We start from the raw sequence: 17,069 nt of genomic DNA, 5'->3' as shown, positions 1-17,069 counted from the left end.
GTATAATTATACAGCTTTTTTTATTGAAAATATCTTTTGCAAAACTTTGTTATGTCAGTTTCTCTGTCTTTGGAGTTGATGGAGGAATTTTAAAAAATGAAAAGTCATGTTTTGACCTTAAGGCTTCCACCTTATTTAGGTACATTACTAGAATTACCTCTGTTAAACAGCTCCAGACTTCTCAGACTGCATAAGATTTAACTAAGGAAAGAGACTGCATTGTAACATAAAGAATTTTTATAAACATGTCTCGAAATAATGCTTCCATATATTTTTATTTATCCAATAAGTATTTATTGAGTGCCTGCTATCTATTAAGCAAAAGACCAGGAATTGAAATAATATAGATAACGATAGGTTGGTCTCATAGACTATTTTGTGTTGCATGATTTGAGAAATTTTGCATATAGAAGTTATAACTTTATTTTCTGAGTTCTAGTAATTTTTTATTATAAATGCTTATCCCTTACAAAACAATGAAAACTCAAAAGTAATCTATGTCAATAAATATAAATGTGTCTGATTCAAAACTGTATACACACTATCTCTCATATAAATCAATTACAATGATGGAAATGAATAAAAATGGTAACTATATAAATTGAACACACAGCCAGGGAGACAACTGAATGTGAATCATCTGCTGTTGACATTTTTTTTTTCATTAGCATAGAAAAGATAACGTAGACTTTTAGAAAGAGAATGGAGGTGTGGTAATTAAAAGAAAGTTTTGAGAAAATCATGATTACAAAATGGAGAAGAGATTATGACCTAGAAGTAAAAAATCTGTCCAGAAAAGCCCCTATATGATTTTTTTTTCCCCTTGAATGGACCTTGACTCCGAAATGTTAAGTGTGCTAACTGGTAGATGTGAACTAATGAGTCTCAAGGAACAGAGATTAATTCAGGGTTTGTAAATCGAACAATTGGAACTGCTCACTACCCACTCAAACTTAACCATCAGGTCTAAGAGCAACAAGTATCAACTCCCCAAAACCAATCCCCTCAAAAAAAAATCACAGATTTTCCAGGAGAACTAGGGGTTCTAATGTGGACCTGATGTGCTACACCAAGGTATCTGTATTTGCTCCTTGAGTTAAATATGCAAATATCAGTTTCCTTTTCTATCACTCTCAAATGAAGATTTACCTGTCAAGAAACCTAACCCACGGATAGAGTTCATAGTCAGTTTTATGTTGCGTTATTTTAAGTATAAAGGCCAAAGAGTGGCCACTGAACTTTTGTAAAAGCTTAAAGATTATGTTGAACAGTTGCCAAAACATTACTTCAGAGGAAACAGAAGTTAATTCAGAATAGAGAAGAAAACCTTTAAGAATAATGCTAATTGTTAAGTGTGGAAAAATTTGGGAAAATATTGCATTTATTACCACTCACCACCAAAATAAAAAAAAAATAAGAGCTAAAAGTAAATCCCACTAGGACTATTATAGGGAATGAGGACAGATGGAAGGGACAGAGACAGTATTCATCTAAGTCTCATTTGTACTACTTAATTTTATTCACATGCACATATTAACTTGATTTATGATTAATTAAATTAATTAGATTTAAAAGTGATGAGTTAATTATTATCTCTTTAATCTACTAAAGCATAAGCTTCACAAAAGGAAGAATCATATAAAATCTATTTATCACCTCATTTCTAGTTTTTAAAGTATCTTGTTTTTATTTTTTTATTTTTTTTAATTTTTATTTATTTATGATAGTCACAGAGAGAGAGAGAGAGAGATCGAGAGGCAGAGACACAGGCAGAGAGAGAAGCAGGCCCCATGCAGGGAGCCCAACGTGGGACTCGATCCCGGGTCTCCAGGACCAGGCCCTGGGCCGAAGGCAGCACTAAACCGCTGAGCCACCCAGGCTGCCCACTTTAAAATATTTTCATGATTATTCTTTTATTTGTTCTTTTTTTCTATCATTTACTTGGAAGTTTATAAATGTCCAAATATTTGGGCATTTCATAGTTACACTTTTGTTTTTACTTTCTATTTCTTTAAATTTCTAGTTCAGTTCTAGTCAGAAAAAAGATTTGAATGATTTCTATCCTCTGAAATTGTTAAGTGTTTCCTTAAGGCGTAAAATCAATTTTGATACAGGTTCCATGTGTAATTGAGGAGGTATGAACTATGTCAGTGTTGGGTGTAGAGTTAGGTCAGTTATGTCAGAACTGTTATCTTTGTTTTTTAAACTTTAATTCTTGCACAAAGAAAAATTTTTAACCTTCCCTACATTTTAAATTCTCATTGATCTAATATTTAGTGAAGTATGCCTAAAAGCAGTATTTAGTAGTGGTTTTTGTAATTTGTTATCAATTGGCTTAAAATTGACAATTTTTGTCTTTGAATAATTATTGGCTCTGTTTATATTTAATATAATTACTGATAAATTATTGGTCTATATCTGATTTTTTTTTGGCCAACACAATGACTCATATAAAATATTTTTTCACCATATCATTATTTTTAATGTCCAACGTTTATAATATGAGGGCCAGGGCTTGCTCCTCAACTCAAGTTTATAAATTTTAGATTGGCTTGTGACGCCAATAGGGATACTTCTTCTTGTCTAATTTTGTTTCTGGGAGGACTTCATTCAGGTCCTCAATGGTCATCTGATCAAATGGAATTATGTTCTTCATCTTCTCCAGTTCTTTTTCATATTCTTCAATCCTGGCCTTGTGGGGGACAAAAACTCAGCACAGCTTTTAACATCTTCTTTTTCCTCAACATCCACCTGGACAGTGTATTTATCCTCTGGCACAGGAAACTTCAGGGCATTAAACTTCTTCTCAAAGTCATCTACCAAGCCAGCCTTTGCCACATTGGCCTTATAGTAAGGCTAGTCAATAGCAGGTGGTTTCTCAGGAAGAGTAGCCAACCTGGAGGTAAGCATCTCATTCCAGGATTTCAGGGAGTTGGCAATGGCCTTCTGGTTTCGGGGTATGATCTCCCCAAAAGCTACCCAGTCAATGGTTTTTAGAGCAAGTTTTCGCCCAGCCATCTTGAGATCCTTCACCGACCCCAGCGGCCCACAGTCCTCATTAAAAATATTTAAACAATATTTTACCCAGGTTCTTTTTACTCAAGTGAGTGGATGAAAATTTCTATTTTGCTATGTAGCCAAACCAACAACAGCTTCCTCTTGGTCTCCTTATGATTGCTATTATTTTAAATAAGAGACATTTGGAGGTATTTTTTGACAAATAATATATAAAAATATGTCACAAAAGTTAGCTGGGAATACAGGAATCTTCAAATCATGTATGGAGTCCTAATCATTTCTAATAGGGTCTTAATCATCTTTTCTATTCAATCATTCCAATGAGCTTTTCTTCATAACTCCCATGCTTTTGAGTGTGGAGGAAACTAGCTTAACTCACAATTAAAGTCGGTAAACTATTTTGTGTGTGTGTGTGTGCATGTATGTCTGTGAAATAATTTAACAATTATGTATTCCCCTTCAGCTACCTATAATTGTCAGCTCAAAAGCTAGTTACCATCTCATCTACGTACACTCCACCCCTGTACTCATTGGCATTCTGCTACCTCTATAGTTGTTTAGTCTCTCTTCCCATACTATATTGTATTGTGGCATGAAATCTAGGGGCACTTCTGTTGTTCATACTTATTCCTAGGTTATGGATTCAAGTAACACATTGGACAGCCGTGGGGTCATGAAACATACTTTCAGAAAACTCTTTGTGATGTCAACGTTCTATTAATATGCATGTGTTCTCTGAACTGTCCCTTCATTGGGTCTGCTTTTCATGTATTTGGCAGTTCTTCTTTGCAGTTTGTGACTTGAACTGTAAAAATATTATTTCTTCTTTTTGATTGGTTTCAGGAAAAAAATGAGGTAAAGATACTTTTACTCATCTTTTTTCCACACAAAACTCATGAACAATTTTAACTGATGCAACTACATTTTCTCCATGCCTAATTAAAGAGGTAGGTTAACTTCTGTTTTGGGAAGGAAAAAAGAGAAAGAGACAGAGAAAAGACAGAGATGCTGCTTTGTCTGGTTATATATACTTTTTTCTTTTAGATTGTATCTGTTTATTTAGAAAGAGATAGAAATAGCAGAAGGAGGGGTAGAGGGAGAGAAAAAGAGAGAATCTCAAGCAGACTCCACAATGCAGAGCTCTATCCCAGGACCCTGACATCATGACCTAAGTGGAAATCAAGAGTCAAATGCTTAACCAATTAAGCCACTCAAGTGCCTTTGGTTATATTATTATGCATCAAAAGGGCCTGGAAATATTTCATTGTGAATTTTCACTTAATTATCACTGAAATAGGGAAATACAGATGAAAAAGTTAAACATGAATCAATTTGGCTAATTACTAAAAGTAGGTGGGTTTAAAGTAAGTCAATAGATAAGAAAAGGTAGAATACAGCTGAAAGTTTTCTGCATATTCTGATCCTTTAAAGCATTCCACTCAGTGATGTTATGTGATAAATTCTGTAAACAAAGAAAGGGCACCACCATGTTCTTTCAGAGACTGGCAGACAGAGGCTCAGATCAAACTGGCATTAAATTAAAACTCACATGAAAGTACTCCAAACCAATGACCATGTCAAAATTAATTGGATTTTCACAACCTGAACTAACACAGATGGCACATCTGGCATCTTGAGAAGCTCCATCAATATCACACATGAGCCATTCCAAATGTTAGGCAACAAGATATACTCATTAAGAGTAACCAGGGAAAACCAGCCAGAAGTGCGTGGGAATTGTCTTTACCAGAGAAAAATCGGGTTGAGGTATACACAAGGAATCTCAGACATTCATACAACAGACTTTCTTGGGTATAATTCTTTTCTGGCCACTCTGTTCTTGATTTATTCCAAAGCTCTAACTATTGACATTTTATGTTTATTTGTTTGACTGACTGATCTATTCTCAGAAAATGGAACACAGTCTTCATTAGAATGGAAGTCATGATACTTTTTTCTTATCTTTCTATCCCAAGTTGCTAATACAGGTCCAATGTTTCTACCTTTGTTAACATATTGTGATGTTTATTATTTATTTGTGTGCTATTATAATAATATCTCTGTAATTTAAGGGTATATATACAGACATTTCTTCTAGTGTATGATACATGTATTCCTGAACATTCTGTACAATCGGCAATTAAAATAGCACAGCATGTTGCAGAGCTATGGACAAGCCACTTAAAATATACATAACTTTGCAACCTGATTCCAACTAAGAAAATAACACTACAAATAAATATAATATAGTAAATTATACTTTTAAAAAGATAAAGGGAGTTTCAGGTAAGGAGATATAAGGAAAGATAGAATCTGTTAAGTAATGAGAAAGCAAAAAAAATATCAAAAGATAAGAGATAAAGGAACAATAAGAACTTTCTAAATAGGAGGTATGTGCAAAATGGATTTAAATCTGGCTGGTGCTTTATGTTGGGTAAATAGCCTATTTCGCATTCAGCTGCCATTATTGAAGGCAAGCGAGAATAATGGTCCTGTTTCTTGACATTCAGACATTGCCACAGTACCCATATTTTTACATGGTGCTAACTTTTAAGATAGAAGACTAGGTGAAGTATTTTCTCTAAATAGACTAATATAACTTTACATTCATGGGGTTATGGCAAAGGGTATAAGAGGAAAAGCCACTGGATGCTGATCAAAAATTAGCTACTGGATGCCACTCAGTATACAGAAATCAAAGCTGTGGGACCACATAGATGATAGAATACATCCTGCAGTGAAATATGCCCCAAAGAAGATCCTAAAAAGAAGCTAAAGAAACCAGTAAGGAGAGGGAAAAAGAAACTGGGACTTGTTAGCAGAATCTCATGACTTAGATTTAAAAGTGTTACCCACTTATGTTAATTCTAATAAAGTGGATTTTTTTTTTATTCTAAATGGTGGGCTATATTATTCTCAACAAATATTTTAAGTATCTTAAACTCCTGGGTTTGCTACTACTTAATCTTCTTGACATGCTTCCTTTCTCCATTTCCCCAGTAACAGGCCGGTCACATACCCTTGATCACAGAGGAGGCCATATGATTCAGGCTTGGCCAAGTAGTATTACGGTCCACCCGATTTCATACAAGGAGGCACGCAACATAATTTTGACCAATGCATATTATTTCCTAGGATTGTTTTCACTTAACCCAGTGAAGTAAATGCCATTGTTTCTTATGTTACAAAGCTAGGATGTGAATACAAGGCTGCCCCTATAGTGATAAAATCTGTGCAAGAACCTGAGTATAGAAGGAAAGAATTCATCTAGGTAAAGACAAACAAAGCTGAGTAACAAATAGATGAGTAAAAGAAAGAGACAGACAGAGAGAGAGATCCTGGCAACACAAGTTCCCTCTTCCTGAAGTCCCAAAGTTGCCCCAGATCCTACAGTTTTTTTCTCAGGCCTATAAACTCTTAATAGTCTTCCAGTAAATTTTCTTTTTTATTCTTAAAATAGTTTAATTTGGGTCAGAAAATGTTCAGAATGATCCCAAGTTAAAGAAACCCATTTAGTTTCATGCCTGGATTCTGGGCCAGGGGGATGTTACCTGATAATGTTAGTTATGATTCTGGTTCCCCTATTAGGCACAACGAAGCAACAAAACACAACAAAGGATTTAATCAGAAGGGAAAAGTTAAGTTATAAACTGGACCTCTTAATTGATTTTATATATTTTATATTTAAAATATATATTTTAAATATATTTTATGTATTTTATATTTATCTTTTTATATTATATATAATATATATATTTATAATATATATATATATATATGCTTGCTGCTCTTTCTCTACATGCTAATTATTAATCTCAAAGGATGGCAAACAGCATAGGCATTTTTTAAAGTTTCCCAAGTGATTTTTATTTCTCTCATACTCAGCCCCATCACTTCCCCTGAGAAGAACTGTATTATAAAATGTTTCTTTTTAAAGATTACTTCTGCCTTTTGGTACTTAAACTCTTATAATTTAATTAAGAGCTATACTGTTTCAAGACTCAACAAATTTCCCCAAAGAATCTAAAGAAAAAAAAAATAACTGAAATAGTAAAATAATATAATTTGAAAATAAATATTTATGGCTAGGTCTAGATTTTTTTTTTTATCACAGGCAGAATAAAATAAAAAATACAAATCTGAAGTGAAGTAGAAAATATTGTTGCAAATTGTTCAAGAAGTAGTGTGACTTAACAGAACCAAAATGTCACACTGCTGTGATATGCAAATGTGGAAATGCAATAAAAATTAAGCGTCTTTTTAAAAAATGTTATAGTATTTTTCCAAAGTACTGCATCCAGAAGGACTCAAGAGCTTAGCTGTAACACCAGCTACGGATGAATGGCTTGGTTTATGTCCATCAATCAAATCACAGACTCTCAGCTCATTCCAGAGCATTCCTTTTGTTTCATATGGGTTTCCAAATCGCCAGCAAAGGGCAGTTTTTTGTTGTTGTGGTTGCTGCTACAAACAATGGGTTTGAATATCTAGTATCACTGATGGCTGGTTACCATGCATAAAACGGTTTTCTACAGGACATTGCTGTTGGCAAAAAACTATTGTTTTATTTTACTGAGTCCCGGATACATATGGTATTATATTTTATCCAAAATTGTGCTGCATCTTAAAATTGCTATTGGCTAGGAAGATTCATGATAGTTGATACTGCCTGAGGATTAAAGAAATTCATCAGTCAATAACCTCACAGAATAGTGTATTGACTTGGATATTTTCCTGAAGGCATTACCAGAGAAGCATAAACCCTCCATGCTTAGATAAAACTACTGAAAGAACATTTGAGAAAGGACCATGGACCCAAGTTTTTTTGAAAACCTTCCATAGACATCTGCCAGGCAATCCAGAAGGTGTGGGGATCAAATGATTATCAAATTGCAAAATGGTTGTCAGAGAGTTGGAAGAAAATAACAGATAATAGTGCAGCACTCTCTGTAGAACTGCTGGCCCAGAGGAAAATAATGTGTGAAAAAAGAGACATCAATGAATCAGAGTAAATCGTCACTCTGAATAGCCACTTCTGAATGTGAAGAGGTGTCTTATGTATAATCTCATCAAATATTTTGTTTATAATTTCCTTTATATGCATGCATAATAATGATAGCTGATTATATAACACTGAATGTTAACTGATTGGAATTAAAATAAAAACTTAAAAAGCCAAAAAAGAAAAAAGAAACAAATAGAGCAAAGGAAAAAAGAGAGAAAGAGAGGTAAATCAAGAAACAGATTCTTAACCACAGAGAATGAACTGATGGTTACCAGAGGGGAGATGGGTGGAGGGATAGATGAAACAGGTGATGGGGATTAAGGGGTGCACTTGTGATGAGCACCAGGTGTTGTATGGAAGTGTTGAATCATCGTATCAGACACCTGAAACTAATATAACCCTATATGTTAATTAACTGGAAAAACTTGAAAAAGAAAAATATCGGTTTAACTTTATAAGCATAGATATGATTATAGAAACTTTTAAAATAGGTTTTTATATAGCACTGGCCTTCTAAGTAAGTGCGGGCCATTTTTAGGAACTTTAAGAAAACATTTATTTTTCTTGTTTTCTTGATTTCTTAAATAAAAATATATCCTAATTTAGGAACTTTAAGAAAGCATTTATTTTCCTCTGTTTTCTTGATTTCTTAAATAAAAATATATCCTAATTCTTAAAAAAAAACACTTTAAAAAAGAATAATAGTTGGTAAAAATAAATGTGTAAGTAAACCTAAATTAACTTTAAGAAATGTTTATTATAAGAGCCTGTTAACTAGCATGTAAATGTATGTTTTGTACATTTACAAAAATAAATTTTATCAAAAGTTTACAACATAAAGTAAAAAATGGAAAATATGTATGAAAAAATAGCTGCACATAAAGGCATATGTACAAGTTGTAAGCCCTAATACCTAAAAAAAGTTCCTACGTGTATTTAAAAATAGTGTTTTATCTGCATTTAATATGAATTTTAAAATGAAATTCGGAAACTGTCAAAATTTTTAAAAAGCTTATTTCAAAATGCAAAATACCAGTACCCAAGAAAATTTTAGAAAAAATCTAGGATTCATGCTCTTAGAAACAAATAGTAATTTCAGAATTTTTACTTTTTCTTCTGGAAGGAATTTCCCCCTGCATGTAAAATGTCATTTCCAGATTTATATTTACATTCAAGAATAGAAGGGGGGGATTGATATTATATAATCTATTGTGATATTGACTAACACTTATCTTGATTAATGTTTAAAATAAAAAGTGATTATAATAATTATTAAACCAGAAGAGACTTGCAGGAGGTTATTTTAATTCAAAGAAAGAAAAATTTATTCCCGCTATTGAATTTTAAAATATTCTGAACCACTGACAAAGAAAATGGCAATATTCTTAAAAGAATACTTAGTATGCCCATTATTTATCTATGTTTCTCAGTATGTAAAGGATAAGAGATTTCAGGAACAAAACTTTGAGAAGGGAGTGATGTAAGTGTGGAAAAAGGATACTTCCCAACATCTAACACAAAACTCTAGTTCTATTCTCACAGTACAACAGTCTTTATTGGCTCTACTTCAATGGGATAAACTTCTGTAACAGGTTTGGAAAATCTGTGGTAAGATGTAACAGCATCCAGTGAGATTTATTTTGAAATTTAAATGGTCATATTAGCATTTTCTTTATTCTGCTGTTTCTTTAAAAAACTCTATCAAAACAAATAAAGCAGCTCTCAAATAAGAAGACTCCACTCTCCACCCATTTATTTTTCATCTTGAATTGTTAGGAATGGTGATGCCTAATGCTATTAAATTGTTTTAAGTATTAAAGAAAAGAAGGAAAGGATAACAGAAAAATATGAAGCTGGTAAGTAGAAGATAATGTATCCTCACTGGTTCATTTCTTAGGGAAAAGGTAAAAGTGGTATAGAAAGAAAGAACACTCCTGAGAATCGTGTGTGTTGTGCTTAAGAGATTTGCTGGACCATGATAGGATGCAGTACTTCTGAGATAATTAGTACAAGAACGTGTTTTCTGAAGGCAAAAAAATCAAAGGTCAATGTGGCAATTAATGGGAAGATACCAGATGGAAACTTTTCTACTTAAAAACTAAGACTATCGGGATCCCTGGGTGGCGCAGCGGTTTGGCGCCTGCCTTTGGCCCAGGGCGCGATCCTGGAGACCCAGGATCGAATCCCACGTCGGGCTCCCGGTGCATGGAGCCTGCTTCTCCCTCTGCCTGTGTCTCTGCCTCTCTCTCTCTCTCTCTCTCTCTCTCTCTCTCTGTGACTATCATAAATAAATAAAAATTAAAAAAAGAAAAAAAAAACTAAGACTATCAAACTGCATTCAATAAATATCCCTTGAATAAATGAATGTGTCAATTTATATAAAACTAAATGGAAGAAATGGCATGAAAGAATTTTATCAACCTTCCTCTCTAAATAAAATACTAAAGAATTTCTTTCAAACAATTCTGACAATTATTTTGCTACTAAACAGTTTTGTAACACAATTTTATTTTAACTCCTTTTATCATGTGTGCACAACTCTAATACACAACTTTGAAGCATATAGCATTACAACGAAGAAAGGTTTTCTTTATAAAAAAAGATTTTATTTATTTATTTAGGGAGAGAGGATGAGTTGGGGGAAGGGCAGTGGGGTAAGGAGAGAGAGAATCTCTATCTGACCCCCTACCAAGCATGGAGCCCCCCTCAGGGCTCAATCCCACAATGCTTAGATGATGACCTGAACAGAAATCAAGAATTGTATGCTCAACCAACTGAGCCACACAGGCATCTCAAGAAAGTTTTTATTTACTTACTACTAAAAATTAAGTTATGCTAAAAAAAACTTTAACTTATGACCCAAAATGCTATTTAACCTGATGCTACAATCAAGAATCATGTATCCTGGGAATACAAGATAGCTTCATTTTAGAAAATTATTAATATATCATCAAATTAATACACCAAAGAAGAAAAATATAAATACAAGACAATAGATGATAAATTAAAATCAAATTTCAAACTATGCTCAATAAAAATCTTTTTTATATTAAAAGATATCTTAATCCTCTATTCTGCTATGTCTATTCAAAGCCTCACATAAATAGACAATGAACAATAAACAATGCAGCTTCCATTAGAAAACAAAGCAAAGGCAGAAACAGCTTGCAAAATTAGAAATGCAAAGGGATAAAAAACAGAATAATATTTCTCTCACGTGCTTTTTTGCTTTTAAATAGAAGGTGAGAAACATGAAATCATCAAAAATATTACAAAAGAAGATGTAAAATCATACCCAGGAATAAGTTTAACCAAGGAAGTAAAAGACCTATACTCTGAAAACTACAGAATATTAATGAAAGAAATCAAAGATGATGCAAAAATATTTCATACTCATGGATTGGAAGGATAATATTGTTAAAATTATCAAAAAGCAATTGGGTAGCAGATTCAATGCAATCTGCATCAAAGTACTAGTAGTATTTTTCTCAGAACTAGAAGATATAATACTAAAATATGTATGGAACCAGAAAAGATCCCAAATAGCCAAAGCAATCTTGGAAAAGAATAACAAAGCCGGAGGTACTATAGTCCCAGATTTCAAGGTATATACTACAAAGCTATAGCAACCAAAACCATACAGTATTGGCACAAAAATAAACATAGACAAAAAGAAAAGATAGAAAACGTAGAAATAAACCCATGCTTATATGATTAGTAAATCTATTACAAAGGAGGTAAGAATATACAGTGTAAAGACCGTCTCTTCAATAAATGGTTTAAATGGACAGCTACATGCAAAAGAATAAAACTGGATCACTTTTTTATACCATACACAAAAAGTGATTAAAGACACAAATGTAAGGCCTGAAACCATAAAACTGCTAGAAGAGAACACAAGCAGTAATCTTTTGGACACTGGCCTTAGCAACATATATATGGCTATGTCTCCTCAGGCAAGATAAACAAAAGCAAAAATAAATTGGGACTACACCAAAATAAAAAGCTCTTGCTCACCAAAGGAAAACATGAACAATACCAAAAGGCAACCTACTAATGGAAGAAGATATTTGTAAATGATATACCTTAAAGGGTTAATATCCAAAATATTTAAAGAATATATACAACTAAATACTAAGAGAAAATAACCCAGTTAGACATGGGTAAAGGAATTGAAGACATTTTTCCAAAAAAGACATCCAGATGGCCAACGACCCCTGAAAAGATGCCCCACATCACTAGTCATCAGGGAACTGCAAATCAAAATAACAATAAAGTATCATCTCACACAGTCAGAATGGCTAGTGCCAAAACAACGAGAAATAACAAGCTCTTGTTAGGATGTGGAGAAAAACCCTTGTACACTATTAGTGGAAATGTACATTGGTATAACCACTGTAGAAAAGAGTATGGAGGTTCCTCAAAAAGTTAAAAACAGAAATGCTATATGATCCAGCAATTCCACTACTGGGGATTTATTCAACATAGTACAAACAAACAAACAAACAAACAAACTAAAAAAAAAAAAAAAAACCATAAATATGAAAAAAATACATGCATCTTTATATTTCTTGCAGAATTATTATAATTGCCAATGTATGGAAGCAAACTAAGTGTCTATCAATAGATAAATAGATAAAGATGTGAGATATATATAATGGGATATATATACATTACATATATATATATATAATATATATAATGGAATATTACTCATCCATTAAAAAGAATGAGATCTTGTCATTTGCAACAACATGAATGGATCTGGAGGGTATTATGTTAAGTAAAATTAGAGAAAGACAAACACCATATAATTTCACTTATATATGGAATCTAAGAAACAAAACAAATGAACAAAAAAAAAGAAACAGACATAAATACAGAGAATGGTCTGGTAGTTGCCATAGGGGAGGAGTTGGGCTTAAGGGTAAAATAGGAGAAGGAATTAAATTTCCAGTTATAAAATAAATAAGACCTGGGGATACAAGGTATAGCATTCAGGACTAAAATTTTACTTCCAGGTGGAAGTTGAGCTCTAAATATCTTATGTGGATACCAGAACAGAGACTGAAGATGAAAGCAAGAGTTAAAAATATTGAGGGGAAGAGTGTTGGAAATAGACTATGCCATGAGGAGCTCAAGGCAAGTTTTCCTCAATTACTGAGAGCAGGTAAACTTCTAGGTGATACTAGTTTCACTTTACAGAGAGATATTTCTCTGTCTCTCCAACCACATTTGCTCAAACTTTAATTTAAATTACCATGTTTCCTAAGCAGTACTTTTAAGGAGTTTTTCTCCAATATGCTTTGCAGTATATTGCCCCCAGGTACTTATTACATGTTAATAGTAACTTTTTTCCATTTGCTCAGTGCTTTGTCTTTCCAAAAACTGAGATTTATATTCTGCTCATTGAAACTTGTTAATCTGTTATTTTGGTTTATCAGTAAAATGCCAGTTGAAGCTCTACAGTTTGCCATATGTTGTGTCAGATCTCTGCTCCTATTATAATGGGGGGGTGGGTTTTATACTCAACTTGTTACAAGGAGAAGAGATTTCTTAGAAAGCCAATTACAAAAGAATCCATTACTAAGTAGAAACAGACACATTAAATGTCATTCTATGGTGACCAATAAATATTTTCTGCATGACATTTGAGTTGCAGGAATAGGTTTTTCTACATCAAATCAAGACTGGCTGAGCCTATACTTACCGGTGTTGGCTGGAAATCAATTCTGAGTCATTGTAGAGAGCCCCTTTTTCTCTCTTTCAAAGAAAAGAGAACGTTAAGAATCTTGGGGTAAGTCATCAGGACTTCAGCCCACTGCAGTTACCTTGGAATTGCTTACTTTCCAAAATATATGGTTTATTTGAAGCACATTTTGCATTCTTGGCATCCTTTCTGCCAGAATCTCCCCCACAGCTCTTATTCTCTTTTTTTTTTTTTTTTTTTTTTTTTTTTTTTGTAGTTTAGTTTCCTATTTTGAGGCAATACCCCATTTGGGGGGCAATCATGTTCTCAGGGCCTTTCCTGGGAGCAGAACAAAGGTGTCCACCCATCTGAAACCTACTATCCCTTGGATCTCAAAAAAATAGAATCATCTAGGATTTCCTTTTTCCTTCAAACACTTATCTTTCCCTTGTTGGACAAACTATCTTCTATTGTGAAGCCAGCTTTTGAAAACAAACAAACAACAACAACAAAAACAAAAACAGAGGTGCAGTAATCCTCTCCCAGAAAAATAAAGCTCAAACTTGGAAACCTGGGCTGAACCTAAGGTAGCATGCTCTTCTCACATCCTATACAAATGATAACAAAAGACAGTTAGCCTTTTGGTTAACTATCCTTTTAAAAAATATTTATTTATTCATGAGAGACACAGAGAGGCAGAGACATAGGCAGAGGGAGAAGCAGGCTTCCCATGGGGAGCCCGATGTGGGACTGGATCCCAGGGCCCCAGGATCAGGACCTGGACCAAAGGCAGATGCTCAACCACTAACCCACCCAGGTACCCCTGGTTAACTACCCTGTTGCACAATTAAACATTATCCTCTGAATCCAGTAGATGAAGTTTTATTCCCCAATATTCTCTCTCCTTCATTGCCCCTCACCTGAATACATCATATCCTGGCAGTTGATCTGCTAAATCTCTCTTGAATCTGTCCAGTTTCTTTCCATCTCTCAAGGAATTAATCTAGATCACATATCTCTCACCAGGGATGGCAAGGTAATTTACCCATATTCACTCTTCCTTCTTCAGAGAAGGAGATAATTTTAAAATGCAAATCTGACTATGACCATAATACCCACTTTCTCACACACTCCTTGCTTGATCAATTTGAGTGGCTTCTAATTTCTCTAAAAATAAAGTCCAACATTTAAGCCTATAAGACGCTGGTGGGCCCTTCTCCAAGACTCCATCTAATTTTGCACCCAACACCACAGTGCTCTCTATATTTAGCACTATTGCTATGATTCACTCTCGACTTGGGTCATCATCCTTGGGACTGCTAAATCTCCTCTAGTCCTCTACACACAACACCCATATATGGCTCCTATATCTACTTTTATTTCTTGAAAGACCACTTATTTCCTATTCCTTCTTTAGCCCTCAGTTCAATCAGCACTTCCATAGAAAGCTTTCCTTGACTTTTTTTTTTCATGATTACATCCTACCCATTAATACCACCCCTTCACAGATTATCAGAATTAATTTTTAAAAATATTTTAAAAATAGAGTTTCTGTCATTTTGTAGTTGGTGACTAAATACTAGTTAAAAGAAATAATACAACCACATAGAATACATTTGCTATTTAAGTGATTATTTGCAGTTATAGTTGTGATTACATTTCCCTTCTTATGGGGCTGAAATGTGGAATGGTATAGAGTAAAAAGGAAAACAAGTATTCACACATATATCCTAAGGAATATTATTGTCTTCTCTTGGTAAATCTGAAATAAATATAATTCTAAATATCCTTTATCTTTATACATTAAATATATTCTGGTTTAAAATAAAAAATCAGTATTTGTGGCTTGTGCCTAAAAAAAGTATTGGCTAAGTCTTTTTCTACTAAGTAAGGTAAGAATCTATATTATTTAGACTTCTTACTCTTAGAATTAGATGTTGAGAATAAATACACCAATAAAGAACCAGCTCTTTATTCCCAGATAATGATACTGACAGATTGAACCTATTCTGATTGATTTTAACTTGAAATAACTTCACTAAAAAATTCAGAATCTTACCTAAAATTGAGCTACTTGTGCTGGTATGCTACAACTACACTGTTTAAGTTACACTCTGAAACCCTTAACTCAGCGTGGAAAGAAAAGTTGAAGACCACACAGCCAAGCCACAGCTTAAAAAGTAAAATTATTAAAGAAGTCATTAATACTGCTATGTACTACACCAAAGAAGGAGAGTACTTAGCAATACATTCTGTTTTGGAAAACTTAGGTGGGACTACTGAAGGTTGATAATTGTTGATAACCTTCTTCTGTCAACAAAATGAAAACATATATATATATATATATATATACATATATATTCAATTTCCTTTTTTTAAAGATTGTATTTATTTATTCATGACAGACACAGAGAGAAAGGCAGAGACATAGGCAGAGGGAGAAGTAGGCTCCCATAGGGAGCCTGATGTGGGACTGGATCTCAGGACCCCGGGATCACAACCTGAGCCAAAGGTAGACACTCAACACTGAGCCACACAGGCGTTCCTCAATTTGCTTTTATAGAGTGTACAATTTGTTTAATTCTTACAGACAATTGAGGATATTAATAATAAGTGACATATTATACAGTGATTAGGTGAGCAGATTCTAGAGTTAGACAACCTGGCTTAAAATAAAGGCTATGCATTATTGATAATCATACACTACTATAATTAGGGTAACTACAAACCATTTTACAACAGAATAATAATTTTAAAACAACATGTTTCTGTTGCTTTGGTGAATACTTGTCTGTAAAAAAGATGAAATTTACAGAATGAACTAAAACTAAATAAATTTTAACTTAATATTAAATTGGCATTTGTTTAGTTTTCCTATAGATCTTACTCTTCCATACACAATAGTTAACAAAAACAGTGTTTAAAAGGATGAATTTTGAATTTATAAATATTAGAATAGGAAATATCAAAAGGTTGACAAAAACATAAAAATAACAGGAAAGTATTCCTTATCAAACCCTGTTTTCAAGTTCTGTTGATAAAATTCCTAGCTTGTTTTGATTATTTTTAATGTTATATTTTTCCGCAGTTTTTATTTTGGTAGTTTTTCAGCCCAACAAAAGAAAATGACTGTAAAATATTAATTTAATTCTTTCTTTCATAAAATGTAAGAAAAAAGTTTAAAAGAAAAAAACTAGTTTTATATACTTTTGTAGAAATCTGTACTTTACCTTGATAATTTTATTTTACTCATTTTTCTTTATTAATCCTCTTTACTAATATTATTTTTCTTTTTTTTTTTTTTTGCACATCACTTTTTCAATTACTTCCTTAATGTTTCTCTAATAGACTATGTTC

At 33.2% G+C, this 17,069-nt stretch overlaps 1 long non-coding RNA gene across 4 annotated transcripts in view; it reads left to right on the top strand.

Annotated features, from left to right (window-relative positions):
- The first annotated feature begins 3,757 nt into the window (after positions 1–3,757).
- Positions 3,758–17,069, top strand: part of LOC111091112 — an 86,009-nt gene continuing 72,697 nt past the window's right edge. For all 4 annotated transcript variants that reach the window (XR_005373943.1, XR_005373944.1, XR_005373942.1 and 1 more), the window contains exons 1-2: positions 3,758–3,965; positions 13,045–13,193. This is a non-coding gene — a long non-coding RNA (uncharacterized LOC111091112). The remainder of the gene's footprint in view (positions 3,966–13,044; positions 13,194–17,069) is intronic.

The sequence above is a fragment of the Canis lupus genome, chromosome 19 (assembly GCF_011100685.1).
Source record: "Canis lupus familiaris isolate Mischka breed German Shepherd chromosome 19, alternate assembly UU_Cfam_GSD_1.0, whole genome shotgun sequence".
Classification (NCBI taxonomy): Eukaryota; Metazoa; Chordata; class Mammalia; order Carnivora; family Canidae; genus Canis; species Canis lupus.
Note: the sequence above shows the minus strand (reverse complement) of the source record. Positions and strands in the feature narration are given on the sequence as shown.